This window comes from Rutidosis leptorrhynchoides, chromosome 10 (assembly GCF_046630445.1).
Source record: "Rutidosis leptorrhynchoides isolate AG116_Rl617_1_P2 chromosome 10, CSIRO_AGI_Rlap_v1, whole genome shotgun sequence".
NCBI classification, from domain to species: Eukaryota; Viridiplantae; Streptophyta; class Magnoliopsida; order Asterales; family Asteraceae; genus Rutidosis; species Rutidosis leptorrhynchoides.
Window position 1 is genome coordinate 121,112,397 of NC_092342.1, and position 14,165 is coordinate 121,126,561.

Sequence of the window (14,165 nt, forward strand, 5' to 3'; positions counted from 1 at the left end):
TTCAATTGACTATATCTTTTAATCCGTTCATCAAAATCACACGAGTTCTAAATGAAAAGTTCTTAATTTTTCGCTAGCTTTCCAACGACATGCATATCATATACCTTATCTCAGTAGCATATGTATCTAATCCAGGATTCAACATAACTTATCTAATGACAAAATTAAACATACAGGCATGCATAATCCTATATACTCGAGCACTAGTCAGGGATACACTATTAATATATAAAAGATAAGTTATGAGTTCTCACGTATCAATATTGAGATTCAATATTGTAGGAAAATACGTAGATGCAACGGAGATGATAAACACTAGTTTGACCTCACGAGCATATCCACGAACTATACCCATAACCTCCATAGCTATAACCCATAATTTCCTTAGCCCTATCCCACTCGAAAAACCCATTTTCAAAATAACGCGCCCATGACCTCTTCGTAATATTTTATGTATAATACTACAAATAATAATACTCCTAACCATAAGATTAATAATAATATTAATCTTAATAATAATAATAATATTAATGATTTATATATAGAGAGAGCATTTGAGAGATAGATTGATGATTGAATGAAAAATGGAGCCAGAAATCGTTCGTATATAAACAAATTTTCCTCACCTACTCCCCATGCAATCGCATGGGGATTGAATGTCTTAACCATGCGTGCGCATGGAATCAAATGACAGGCCATCCTCACTAACTTTAAGCTACCGACACTTATGAATTATTATTATATATAAATAATTATTTAATCTATATAATTAATTATATATTATATTATATTCACGTGCAAAGTTGACTTGTAACTTTTGCACCGATGAATTGTACGTTGACGCTCGACTTACGTACCGGTTCTGGTTTTTCGAACGCCCTTTCGTACGCTTAGAAAACTAGCATTTTATGTTTAATGACTCATACCCTTGACAAAATATAAACTTAGATTATAAATAAACTATTTCACTAAAGATGTATCTTAATCATTTGAGTGTTTTGGTAATTTGCTTATATAAATCAACGTCGTGTTATATATATATGTATATGATAATATTAATTTAACTAAAAACATCTTTGTATCAAGTTTATATCTTAATACATTGTAAAATATATTTTTAAAAATATAAATTGGTACATTTATATATAATTGAAATAACATAACATTTAGTTTTTCAAAACCAAATATATTTCAAAGTTCAATTATAATCGTTTGAGTATTATGACACGTAACGTTTATGCTCTAGAGCTTAATCTGATTTGTTTATACGACAAGGTTTACTTTAATTTCATAAACGTCCTAATTAGTATATCTAATTATAAATAGAATCAATAATCAAGTGTTACTATCCTTTACTTAACTAATTCGAAATCGTATAAATATATATATATATATATATATATATATATATATATATATATATATATATATATATATATATATATATATATATATATATATATATATATATATATATTTTATTCAATATTCATAAGCATGTTTTAAATACACGTTGTGAGTTTATTTATATATTTAATTACCAACATTTATAAATTTAAATTATGTTATCAAAACGTTTTAATGACTTAAATTCCGTGGAATCGAAAAATGTTTTTTCGCACGTTTGAAACTAAACCGATTGAATATTATGATTATTCAATTCTCCACTAACTTTTGTCTAACCTTCGTTAGTTGACACATTTGTTTTTACATGTAAATCACTTTACCATTTATTCCGAATACCGTTAAAGAGAAACGATTTCTCACATCAATGTGGACCTCCCAATAGAGACCCATACTCATATCCCAATGTATCTGATAAATCAATCATTTGATATTATCTTCTAGTTCCATCGATAACATATTGAAACAAATACGTTCATGTAAAGTATTATATCTAATATTTTGTTTACGTTTTCAAATTATAATATATATACACATATGTATACAATCATATCCATTTAATGGTTCGTGAATCGTCGAAAACAGTCGAAGGGTAATTGGTTACATGAACTTAGTTCGAAGTTTTTGAGATTTCAACATTACAGACTTTGCTTATCGTGTCGGAAATATATAAAGATCAAGTTTAAATTTGGTCAGAAATTTCCAGGTCATCACAAACGTTACGTGTCATAATACTCAAACGATTATAATTGAACTTTGAAATATATTTGGTTTTGAAAAACTAAATGTTATATTATTTCAATTATATATAAATGTACCAATTTATATTTTTAAATATATATTTTACAATGTATTAAGATATAAACTTGATACAAAGATGTTTTTAGTTAAATTAATATTATCATATACATATATATATAACACGACGTTGATTTATAGAAGCAAATGACCAAAACACTCAAATGATTAAGATACATCTTTAGTGAAATAGTTTATTTATAATCTAAGTTTATATTTTGTCAAGGGTACGAGTCATTAAACATAAAACGCTAGTTTTCTAAGCGTACGAAAGGGCGTTCGAAAAACCTGAACCGGTACGTAAGTCGAGCGTCAACGTACAATTCATCGGTGCAAAAGTTACAAGTCAACTTTGCACGTGAATATAATATAATATATAATTAATTATATAGATTAAATAATTATTTATATATAATAATAATTCATAAGTGTCGGTAGCTTAAAGTTAGTGAGGATGGTCTGTCATTTGATTCCATGCGCACGCATGGTTAAGACAATCAATCCCCATGCGATTGCATGGGGAGTAGTGAGGAAAATTTGTTTATATACGAACGATTTCTGGTTCCATTTTTCATTCAATCATCAATCTATCTCTCAAATGCTCTCTATATATATAAATCATTATTATTATTATTATTATTATTATTATTATTATTATTATTATTATTATTATTATTATTATTATTATTATTATTATTATTATTAAGATTAATATTATTATTAATATTATGGTTAGGAGTATTATTATTAGTAGTACTATACATAAAATATTACGACGAGGTCATGGGCGCGTTATTTTCAAAATGGGTTTTTCGAGTGGGATAGGGCTAAGAAAATTATAGGTTATAGCTATGGAGGTTATGAGTATAGTTCGTGGGTATGCTCGTGAGGTCAAACTAGTGTTTATCATCTCCGTTGCATATACGTATTTTCCTACAATATTGAATCTCAATATTGATACGTGAGCACTCATAACTTATCTTTTATATATTAATAGTGTATCCCTGACTAGTGCTCGAGTATATAGGATTATGCATGCATGTATGTTTAATTTTAGCATTAGATAAGTTACGTTGAATCCTGGATTAGATACATATGCTACTGAGATAAGGTATATGATATGCATGTCGTTTGAAAGCTAGCGAAAAATTAAGAACTTTTCATTTAGAACTCGTGTGATTTCGATTAACGGATTAAAAGATATAGTCAATTGAATTATTATTACTTTTAATATATTTATTGTTAAAATGATTATTATTACTATCGTCGTTATGATCTTATTATTATTATTATTATTATTATTATTATTATTATTATTATTATTATTATTATTATTATCATTATCGTTATTAATAAAAGGTATTATCATTAAAAATTATTATTGTTATTATTATTACTATCGTTTAAGGTCATAATTAGTATTATTATTATTATCATCATCATTAAAATAGTTAGTAGTATTATCATTAATATTATCATGATATTTATTATTATTAGTATTATTATAATTAAAACTAATATTAGTATCCTCTAATTCTTATGATTACTATTATTATCATTATTTTAAATGCGATATAAAAGAGAACTAAAAACTATTAAACAAATCGATAAGGAAATAATGAGTATGAGTATCATGATGAAATTAAAATATTGTAAGTTATTTATTTAAGAGAAAATATCGTTTTCATTATTTTTATCATTATTATTATTAAAAGTATCATTTATATTAAAACTATCATTTTACTAAAATTATCATTTTTAATGGAAATATCAATGTTATCATAAAATATCATTATTATTATTTTAATTTTAGTATAATTATTATTAAAAATTATCATTTTGAATAGAATTATTATTTTTATATAAAATATTATTATTACAATTAATACTAAAAAGTATTGTTATTATTAAGATTATCATGATTAGAATTATTATTTTATTTTTATCGTTAGTAAATATAAATATTGTTATTAATATTAGTAGAATAATAATAATTATTATTATTACAAAATAATACAACTTTTACTTATTATTATTATTATCAATATTATTTTATCAAATAAATATACAATACAAAGATATCTTTACTACATGTAATATAATTTCATCAATAATACACACTACTATATTTTTTATGATATTATTGAATTTTATAAATTATATTACTTAAGATAAATGAAAGAAATTTTTTTTATCATATATAAAATTTAATATAAATTTTAATATAAATTTTTATTTATTAATAAATGACGTGTATTATTTACTTTAATAAATTCTCATAAATATATTTTAAACGACTATTTAGGTTATATAATAAAACATGTATAGATTTTGGAAAAACATTTTTAGAGTCAAATTGACTTTTGTTGACGTTGCATGATAAACTCGAGCATTAGGATTGTGATACACTACGGTTTGACCTAAATTGTTAGACAGATATTGACCAACATATATATATATATATATATATATATATATATATATATATATATATATATATATATATATATATATATATATATATATATATATATATAATTAATATAGGTTCGTGAATCCGAGACCAACCTTGCACTTGTTCAATGACGACATATATATTTTTACTACGAAATACAGTATTGTGAGTTTCATTACTCCCTTTTTAAATGCTTTTGCAATATATATTTTTGGGACTGAGAATACATACGCTTTTATAAATATTTGACAAAATAGACACAAGTAATTAAAACTACATTATATGGTTGAATGGATCGAAGCCGAATATGCCCCTTTTATCCTGGTAATCTAAGAATTAGGGAACCGAGCCCTTAATTGACGCGAATCCTAAAGATAGATCTATCGGGCCCAACAAGCCCCATCCATGGTTGCGGATGCTTTAGTACTTCGAAATTTATATCATGTCCGAAGGATGTCTCGGAATGATGGGGATATTCTATATGCATCTTGTGAATATCGATTATCAGGTGTTCAATCCATATGAATGATTTTTTATCTCTATTTATGGGATGTATATTTATGAGAAATGGAAATGAAAATCTTGTGGTATATTAAAATGATGAAAATGATCGATTATGATAAACTAATGAACTCACCAACCTTTTGGTTGACACTTTTAAGCATGTTTATTCTCAGGTATGAAAGAAATCTTCCGCTGTGCATTTGCTCATTTTAGAGATATTACTTGGAGTCATTCATGGTGTATTTCAAAAGACGTTGCATTCAAGTCGCTGAGTTCAATAAAGATTATTATTAAATAAATGACAGATTAGGTCATCTATAGTTTGGATATTATGAAATGGTATGCATGCCTGTCAACTTTCGATGTAATGAAAGTTTGTCTTTTAAAAACGAATGCAATGTTTGTAAAATTTATCATATAGAGGTCAAATACCTCGCAATGTAACCATATGTTATTGTATTCGTCCTTATGGATTAGGACGGGTCGCTTCATGTGGTATCAGAGCGGTGGTCTTAGCAAACCAGGTCTTGCATTAATGTGGCTAACTGGTAGTTGTTAGGATGCATTAATGAGTCTGGACTTCGACCTAGTAGTTGTTAGGATACATTAATAAGTCTGGACTTGAACCTGGTCTGCATGTCAAAAGTTTTGCTTACCATATCTAGTCGAAAATCATCTGCTTATCATCTTTAGAAAATTACCTGTTTATCATTCTTAGTCTAGACACATCTTACTGCATTGATTGCACGAAGAGTGTATAGACAAAATTCATATCTTAGCATATCTGCTAATTCATATCTTAGCGTATCTGTTACTGTAAACTTTGCCTGACATATTCCGTAAATTCCTCCGTAATCTACGAAATCTTTTGTTCTATATACAAAGATATTCTATATAATTAGAATACCATCCGATAGTCGGAAATCATTTTATATCAAAAAAAATCCTTTATTGAAATGGAACTCTCCACTAGTTCAAGTCCCTCGAATTCCGATATGGAATCCCACTCAAACTCCGAGAGCAGTGTGACCGGAATGGATTAACCAATTAGCCATCATCTATTCTGGATGAATTGGGGATGGGTTCGTAGCCTACTTAGTCATTGGAGACAAGAAGAAGGTGATCCCTTCCATCCACCACATTGCCCTCTTGGCAAAGAACCTGAAGCACTTACCGGCGAACCTGTCCGAGACACCATTTTCTCTCTCATTTCCAGAGTGTCTCGTCACGATTATATATTATCTCAGATTTTAGATCTTATTCATCCGCTCATCCGAACCAATAACCACCCCGGCGTAATAGAAGAAGTTAATGAACTTCGCGCTCGGGTAGTGGCCTTGGAGAACATGGTGCAAAGGTTACAAGCACCAGCAGCAGCACCGGCAACAACAGTACCATCACCATCACCAATAGCAACATCTGCACCCCACACTTTAACATCACAATCTGTACCTCGAGCATCAACATCATACGTACCATAGATACCAAAGAGTACCAACAACAATAACTGATGAAGTATTGATTCATAACTTCATTGGAGAAACATTCTGCGTCAACTATGTAATCTCTAAAGTCTTGGAGATTATCTATTCCAGCTTCGACCATAAATCAGGTAAGTGGACCAAAATGATAGAAGGAAGAGTAGAAGCCCTGACCGGAATGGTGCACGAATTATAAGCTAGACTTGTTTTACCAACATCATCAACAGTACCGTCAGCGTCAGCATCACCATCACCGTCATTGCCAACAACACCTATAACATCACAAGCCCCGCCAGTTCAAGAATCACTGTGGACATCATTACAAATCAATAACGCGTATATTGTACCAACGAGTTATGAAGTATTAACTTGTTCCCTTTAAAGAATTTATATGTATATCTTATATATACAAAGTTTGAAATCATAACAAATCTTTTCATGCTAAGCTATTATGTGTGAATCTTTAACTGGTAGGTACTATCCGGTTAATTCATATCATTAATATGCTAGGATATACATTCAACAATCATTAACTATAATCCCTGCTTCGACTCAATAGAATCCGTTTCATAATAAAATAAGTGTAGTATTCAAATACATGTTTGATTTTACACTTTCATTCTCGATGTACACGAAACTTTCTAGAAAACATCCTTCATATCTCACTAAGTTCACAAGAATCCCATGAGCACCAACATCCTTCACCGAGGAATATCAATAAAAATGAATAATGAAGTATTGATTCATAATTTCATTTACGTCGAAGTGATAATCCGCGAAGATTATGAAATTTCTAAAGTTTTAGAGATTATTCAATTCTAGTTTCAACCGTAAATCAAATGTGTTTAATTTAATATTAACTCATTAAATATATGTTACATCAGAAGAAAATATACACATATATATTTTCATAAAGACTGTAATAAAATTCTGTTGCACAAAATATTATTTGTGAAATTTTTTTTAACGGGTAGGTAATACCCGAGAGATGTATAAATTCACAATTAATATGTTACATTCTTCAAATCCGATTCAACAATCACCAACTATACTCACTATTTTCGCAACAATATACATTCTTTTATAGAAATCAAAATAATCATTCGCATCCAAATTTGATTACATATTCTGATTTTGACAAATCAAAATCCAAGTCAAAATTTAACAGAAGATATCACTCTTAGATTCCTACATCTTTCAAAGCTATACTTTGACTTCAAAACTGTGCTAGAACATCATATGTATATTAACGATTACAATCGGTGTTCAAACCCTTCGAAATTCCTGAAGACACTTCAAATAATGAACAATCGAGATGATGATCCAACCACATGTTACCGTCAGTTATGTACCTGAAAAGCTCTCGTAACCAAAGTCATAGTTTAACACGTATCCGTGTCAGACCCTGTGACATTTATTAGCTAAAATGACTTTTCAATTCCTTTCTAAGATAGACAGTTTTGTCACAGCTCCAGCAAGTCAACTTCGACTTTTTCAATCAAAACAGCCTCATTATAACTTTGATATATACGTTGCCCTTTCGCCATCGTTACCGGGGAACCGTTTATGTTCCACCATATTAGCAATAAACTTACCAACAACTTCGCTGATCATTGATTTTCAGAAAAATCGTTATATTCATTGGAACCCTATCATATACTCATCTGCACCTTGTAACAAGAATTGTCATACCAATTATTGAGAATCAGCAATCAGTATTTTGAAATCTCGCAGCATGTCTACATCAACAATTATATATACATATAACGTCTACCTCCAAGACTTACATACTTCGAATGTAAAGTTTCTGAAAAACACCCTAAACTGCGAACTAGTTCTCGAGATTTTGAAAAATACTGATGAAGCAGCAAAAACTGTAAACGACCCTAACAGTAAAAAATTTGATGATAAAGAATAGTGTGTTGGCAAAGCACAGAAAAAGAGAAGGTTTGGAACTAAAAAACGGATTGAGCAAACTATGAAGGAGGCTGTGGACAAATTACAAAGACAAATTCTACCTTCAAGGAATCCAAATGATTCAGTATCTGCTGAAATCCTTAGAAAATACCTTGCTCCTTACTCCAAAACCCTTGCAGACAATATTCTTCATCATCCTCCTATCTTAAATATCCTAAGATATCATCGTATCTTTCATTATAAATATCCTCCATATTTCTGAAGATATTTTCATAATTATTCTTATCTAAAATCTTCTATCTCTTCGCGTTATCTGTATCACATCATAAAGGAAACTGTTTAGTTTCTAAAATCTGAAACCTTGGAGTTTGAAGTATGAATCTTTTTGAAGTAGTGTTGGGAGCTGAAGCATGAGTTAGTAAAATCTAATGACAGTTGATCAACGTGATTATATTACAGTAATTCATGCTGAGTTTCTAAATGGAACGTGATGATTCACAGACCATACCGTCATCATGTGCCATGTTACACGACTCTTGTATTCTATTTAATCTTTAAAAATATCAAGAAAATATTTCTTGATGATTCGGTCTTTTCTGAGGTATCTGGTAATTTGACAAACCAAGACCATGCCGTTACAACTTCCTTCTTAGAACATTAACTATGTTCATTCCAAAATTCATATATGCGAATTCGGGACCATTACAAGCAGTGCTTAATCGCAAGAAGAGGAAATGAAAGAATGAAAATCTGAAATAGAAATGGGAGTATAAATCGCAGCAAATAGAAGGGAGCATTAACTATGGATGACAATGAATACAGAAGACAGAAACAGGGACTTTAAAATATAAGAGGAGATATAAAATACAACAACAACCCAGAAATTACAAACCATATATATCGATGCATATAGCAATGTAAAGACACGGGAGGACTAAAAACACTATAAAACCAAGAGTATAGTAGAAGTAAATAGATTCTTCCGGCGGTAGATGAAAAAGAAGAATGACAGATATGAAAGTTAGAAATATATCAAGAAGCTGGACTGGATGAAGCATATTGACGAATGCTTTAAAGTATGAATTGAGGAAAAAGAACATGAGGTGTGAGTTGTAAGGAAACGAAGGGGATGGATTTATAGTAAAATATCCGACAGAGCAATCAAAATGGATGATCGCATTTAAAGCGGATCCTAATCTCCTTGATTACCGAAGAATCAGATCTTATTACGAAGATTTTCTCTAAATCCCTTGAACTCCGGAAATCAATTCTATCCACGTCAAAAGATATGACGAATCTACGCTTACTCAATTCACTCTTTTGTGATAACTACACTCATACTCTTCACAAAAATCGAATTGTTTTATCTATATTACTCAATGATGATAAAACTCAAATTTTCGGCTCGTATGCGTCATGAAAACATACTTATTGTCAGCCATGACCATCCCGATCAAATTTCGGGGACGAAATTTCTTTAACGGGTAGGTACTGTGACAACCCGAAAATTTCTGACCAAATTTAAACTTGATCTTTATATATTTCCGACATGATAAGCAAAGTCTGTAATGTTGAAATCTCAAAAATTTCGAACTATGTTCATGTAACCAATTACCCTTCGACTGTTCTCGACGATTTACTGTGACAACCCGGAAATTTCCAACCAAATTTAAACTTTATCTTTATATTATTCTGACATGATAAGCAAAGTTTGTTAAGTTAAATCTCAAGAATTTTAAACTGTGTTCATACATTCATTATAACCTCGACCAAATTTCGACGATTCACGAACCGTTATATATAAATAGATATGTATATATATATTATAACTTGAGAATATTAATAAAGTATTAAACGTATAATACTTTACATGAACGTATTTGTTTCAATATGTTTATCGATGAATATCAAATGATTGATTTATCAGATACATTGTGATATGATTACGGGTCTATGTTATGAGGTCCACTATGATTTAAGAAATCTATTCTTTTTGACAACATTCGGAAAATGGTAAATTGATTTATAAGTAAAAACGTGGAGTGTAAATAACTTAGATGTTGGATATCGATAAGTTAAGTAACTCGACATTTTTCATTAAGATGATTTCATACGTTTATTTAACCTTTGGACTTTATCCCATGCTTCACCAACAGACTGTAATTTAAAAACTTGAAACCTATTATGAATATATATGATTCTATTTTTCTAAAACGTTTTATGATATAACAATTTCCATTATTTTAACCTTTAAACAAAATAATTCTTAAATATATTTAGTTTTGAAAAACAAAATTATCATATTTATTTGATTTAGTTTCAAACGTACAAAAACGTTTTCAGTTTAAAAAGAACTTTATTATTAAAACGTATATAACTTTTATAAATATCTAGAACCACTTTTGACAACTCATTACTTAACCAGTATGATAAAGATAATGATATTTATATTTTATTTTATTAAATATATATAACGATTTAAATTAATATTATATATATTTATACGCGTATTATACGTACATAGTTTTATACTTTTACAATACTTAAACTTTACCTTGACTTTATTTTTACTTTACTTTAACTTTAATAATTCACTTTAATAATTCATACTTTAATAATTCACTTTAATAATTCAAAAATTTATTATAAATAGAATTCAATAGGTTTCATTATTTCATAGAAACTTGAAAATATTTTCTCTAAACTCTCTCAATCGATTTACATATATATATTTACTCCGTATTATTTCAAGATATTATTAGTATACAAAAAATATTACGACGGAGTGCTGTCCGAGTGATTTCGAAATTGTTTTTCGAGCGGGATAGAGCTAAGGAAATTATGGGTTAAAGCTATGGAGGTTATGGTATGGTTCGGGAGTATTGCTCGTAAGTCAAACTAGTGTTTATCATCTCCGTTGCGTCTACGTACTTTTCCTGCAATACTGAATCTCAATATTGATACGTGAGTACTCATAATTTAATTTTTATATATTAATAGTGTATCCCTGACTAGTGCTCGAGAATATAGGATTATGTATGCTTGTACTTTTGATATTGCCATTAGATAGGATATGTTGAATCCTGAATTAGTTGCGTATGCGGTTGAGATAAGGTATAAGATATGCATGTCGTTGGAAAGCTAGCGAAAAATTAAGAACTTTTCATTTAGATATCGAATGGTTTCGATGAACGGATTTGAAGTTATAGTCAATTGAATTTTTGTATTATTAGTAAAAATAATTATTATTATCGTCGTTATTATCGTCGTTCTAGTTTTATATTATTATTATTACTATTATTATCATTATCAATAAAAGGAATTATCATTAAAAATTGTTATTTTTATTATTATTACTATTATTATTATCGTTAAAGTTATAATTAGTATTTTTATTATTATCTAATAATAATAATAATAATAATAATAATAATAATTATTATTATTATTATTATTATTATTATCATTATTATTATTATTATTATTATTATTATTATTATTATTATTATTATCATTATTAATATATATATATATATATACATATATATATATATCATTATTTAAAAATGGTTATTGTTATTGTTATTATTATTATTATTATTATTATCATTAAAATAGTTATTAGTATTATCGTTAATAATATCATAGTAATTATCATTATTAGTATTAATGAAATTAAAACTAATATTAGTAACACCTAATTATTTTGATTACTATTATTATCATTATTATGAACACGATATAAAAGATGATTGAAAGCTATTAAACGAAACGATTAGGAAATAATGAGTATGAGTATGATGATAAAATTAAAATATTATAAGATATTGATTTAGATAAAATTATCGTTCTTATTATTTTTATCATTACTATTATTATTAAAAGTATCGTTAGTATTAAAAACTATCATTTTAACAAAAATTATCATTTTAATAGAAATGTCATTGATATTATAAAATATCATTATTATTACCATTTTAAATAGAATTATTATTTTAAGGTTAATATTAAAAAGTATCGTAAATATTAAAGTTATCATAATTAGAATTATCATTTTATCATAATGTCATTTTTAGTAATTATAAATATTGATATTTTTATTAATAGAATAATAATAATTATTATTACAAAATAATATAACTTTTACTTACTATTATTATAGATATTATTTTATCAAATAAATATGTGATACAAACATATTTTACTACGTGTAATAAAATTACTTTAATAATACCTATCATATTATCTTTATGATATTAAATGAACTCTATAAATTTTATTACTTAATATATATAAAAGTATTTTTTATTATATAAATTTTAATATAAAATTTTATTTATTAATAAATGAATTATATTATTTACTCTAATAAATCTTTTAAAAATATTTAAAAATATAAAACGACGATATTTAAACTATATATTAATCATGTATAGATTTTGGAAATTATTTTGAGTCAAATTAACTTTTGTTGACCTTTACATATTAGTCTCGAGCATTAAGATTGTGCTACACTATGACTTGACCTAATTTGTTAGACAAATATTGACCAACACATAAATATATATAATTAATTTAGGTTCGTGAATCTGAGGCCAACCTTGCACTTGTTCAATGACGTTATATGTATTTTTACTACGAAATACAGTACGGTGAGTTTCATTTTCCTTTTTACCCTTTATATTTTTGGGCTGAGAATACATGCGCAATTTTTATAAATGTTTTACGAAATAGACACAAGTAATTGAAACTACATTATATGGGTGAATGATCGAAGCTGAATATGCCCCTTTTGCTTGGTAACCTAAGAATTAGTAAACCGATCTACTAATTGACGCCAATCCTAAAGATAGATCTATTGGGCCTAACGAACCCCATCCAAAGTACCAGATGCTTTAGTACTTCGATGTTGTTTTTATCATGTCCGAAGGATTTCCCGGAATGATAGGGGATATTCTTATATGCATCTTGTTAATGTCCGTTACCAGGTGTTCACCATATGAATGATTATTTTTGTCTCTATGCATGGGACGCATATTTATGAGAAATGGAAATAAAATTCTTGTGGTCTATTAAAATGATGGAAATGAATGATTATGATAAACTAATGAACTCACTAACCTTTTGGTTGACACTTTAAAGCATGTTTATTCTCAGGTATTAAAGATATCTTCCGCTGTGCATTAGCTCATTTTAAAGATATTACTTGGAATCATTCATGGCATATTTCAAAAGACGTTGCATTCAAGTCGTTGAGTTCAGTAAAGATTATGATTAAGTAAATGACAGATTAGATCATTTATAGATGGATATTACGAAATGGTATGCATGCCTATCTACTTTCGATGTAATGAAAGATTGTCTTTTAAAACGAATGTAATGTTTGTAAAATGTATCATATAGAGGTCAAATACCTCGTGATGTAATCATATGTTATTGTATTCGTTCTTAGGACGAGTCATCTCATGTGGTATCAGAGCGGTGGTCTTAGCGAACCAGGTCTGCATTAGTGTGTCTAACTAATAAGTCGTTAGGATGCATTAGTGAGTCTGGACTTCGACCGTGTCTGCATGTCAAAATTTTGCTTATCATTTCTAGTCAGAAAT